We start from the raw sequence: 2,285 nt of genomic DNA on the forward strand, positions 1-2,285 counted from the left end.
TGCATTCAGCAGATCCATTCTACTAGTGCGCATAAGGACAAGAGACATGATGTTCTATGCCAATTCGTTGGAAAAAGGTGTTGAGCCTTTGATATTCACCACCTGAGTCAGTTTGCATGGCTAAAATTTTATGATCAAATCGTCTCTCAACAAGGTTTTGGAATTCATGAAATCTTTGGAAACCTCGGACTTATGTTTAAGCAAATAAATCCAAGTAAACTTACTGTAATCATCGATAAAACTGACATAATATTTTTGTCTCCCGATAGAATCAGGAGCAGGACCCCAAACATCAGGAAAAATAAGTTCCAAAGGAGCACCCGAAACATCAGATGATCTAGGATAAGGTAACTGATGACTTTTGACCTTTTGACAAGCATCAAAAACCGACTCTTTATTCAACTCTTTAGAAAAAGGAAGATTGTTCTTGCTAAGAACTTGATTAACAATAGACGAAGACAGATGACCTAAACGCCTGTGCCATCGAGACGAGGATGGCTTGATGGCACCACACACTTGTTTACTTGAGCCAGAAGGAATGTATGTTAAGGGATACAGACCACCCCTATACTTGCCGCGAAGAAGAGTTTTCCTTGTTGTCTGATCCTTAATCAAAAAGAAATTGGGGTGAAATTCTAGAAAAGCATGATTATCAGTAGCAAGACGATGAATAGAGACTAAATTATTGTTGGCCTTAGGAACATGAAGAACATTGTTTAAATAAAGATCACGGGTAGGTGTGCGAACGGTAGTATGACCAATATGACTAATGCTCATACCTGCACCACTAGCTGTGTGAACTTGATCATTGCCGTTGTACTTGTCATGGACAGTTAACTTGTCGAGCTCACTTGTAATGTGATCAGTGGCACCCGTGTCAATGTACCAATTGGTGTCGAAACCGTACGAAGTGATTGTCGATACCGCACTCCTTTCTTCTCCAGTGAAAGAGGGGTCGAACCTCTTCCAGCACTTGATGACGGTGTGGCCAAGCTTGCAACAAAGTTGGCACGTAGGCTTGGGTGTGGAGTTGTTGATACTATAACCTCCGTTCCCGCTTGATCTTGAATAGTCACCACGGCCACGACCATTGCCGCAACCCTGGACACCGCGCTCACGGCCACCACGCCCTCATGACACAGAATTTGCAGATGACTGCAAACCTCCTTGTAGCAGGTCCATGCACATCTCAAAGGACAACATCTATGCATATAGTTCTCCAACAGAGATGGGCTCCACACGTGCAGCAACAGTTGACACAAGTGGATTGTAGTTGATGTCGAGGCTGGAGAGGATGTACGACATGATCTCCTCATCGTCGAGGGGCTTCCCCGCAGATGCCATCTCATCCACGAGACCCTTCATCTTGCTGAAGTATTCGCCAATAGTCATGGCGCCTTTGTGAGTGGTGGACAGCGCCATTCTTGTGTTGATCACTCGCGCTCGGGATTGAGAGGTAAAGATGCCCTCAATGGTGCTCCACACGTCAGCCGGCTTGGTCATGGCAGCGACCTGGGAGAGGATCTCTCTGGAGAGAGAGGACAGGATGTAGCTGAGCACTTGCTGCTCTTGAGCGACCCACAACGCGTGCGCAGGGTTGGGGACAGTCTCTGTGTCCTTGTCGTTCTTGGTGACGAGGAAGTGCGTCATCTGCGCACCACGTAAGGCCGCCAGCACTTGGGCCTTCCACAGCGGGTGATTGCTCTTGGAGAGCTTCTCGCTGATGGGCTGGCCAAGGAGATGCGACACAGCCGCAATGGAGGATGAGGAAGACACCATTGTAGATGTGTTTGAGGAGGTAACCGGCTCTGGTACCATGTGAAGAAAATAGGAAGCGTTGAACCCTTTATCTCAGGCCGCATCATTTATAGATCAGGCGGAAACAGCCCTCTGCCATGGCTTGTACAGGAAGGAGATCGATCCTTGGTCGACCTTGATTACAGACGTGAAGCTCACGTAAAGAAACAAGAGATAAGCTTCTATCTATACCTAGGCATATCTCTAAGATTTCTACTTTCCAATGATACAAAACCTTCTATCTCTAACAATATCGTGATAACCAGTCTACTAGCTATGCACAAGCTGCTGGTAGCACTATAGCAGTGCTTTAGCCCCCACCCCCCCCCCCCCCCTTTTTTAACATGGCACCAGTGCTTTACTGATCACGAGTCTACCTGCGCCCCTGAATATATCTGCTGCTGTTTGCATGCACGTGTTAACGTGATGTACATGCAAGCAACTGAACCACAGCAAGAGCAGCTCGCCCATTCTCATGCACGTGCCTG

General features: G+C 47.1%; 1 non-coding gene across 1 annotated transcript; it reads right to left on the bottom strand.

Annotated features, from left to right (window-relative positions):
- Nucleotides 1-1,187: 1,187 nt before the first annotated feature.
- On the bottom strand, nucleotides 1,188-1,326 carry LOC133925672 (small nucleolar RNA Z247). Its single transcript, XR_009910946.1, has one exon. It is a non-coding gene; the product is annotated as a small nucleolar RNA Z247 (small nucleolar RNA).
- Nucleotides 1,327-2,285: the final 959 nt, after the last annotated feature.

Source organism: Phragmites australis, chromosome 7 (genome assembly GCF_958298935.1).
Source record: "Phragmites australis chromosome 7, lpPhrAust1.1, whole genome shotgun sequence".
NCBI classification, from domain to species: domain Eukaryota; kingdom Viridiplantae; phylum Streptophyta; class Magnoliopsida; order Poales; family Poaceae; genus Phragmites; species Phragmites australis.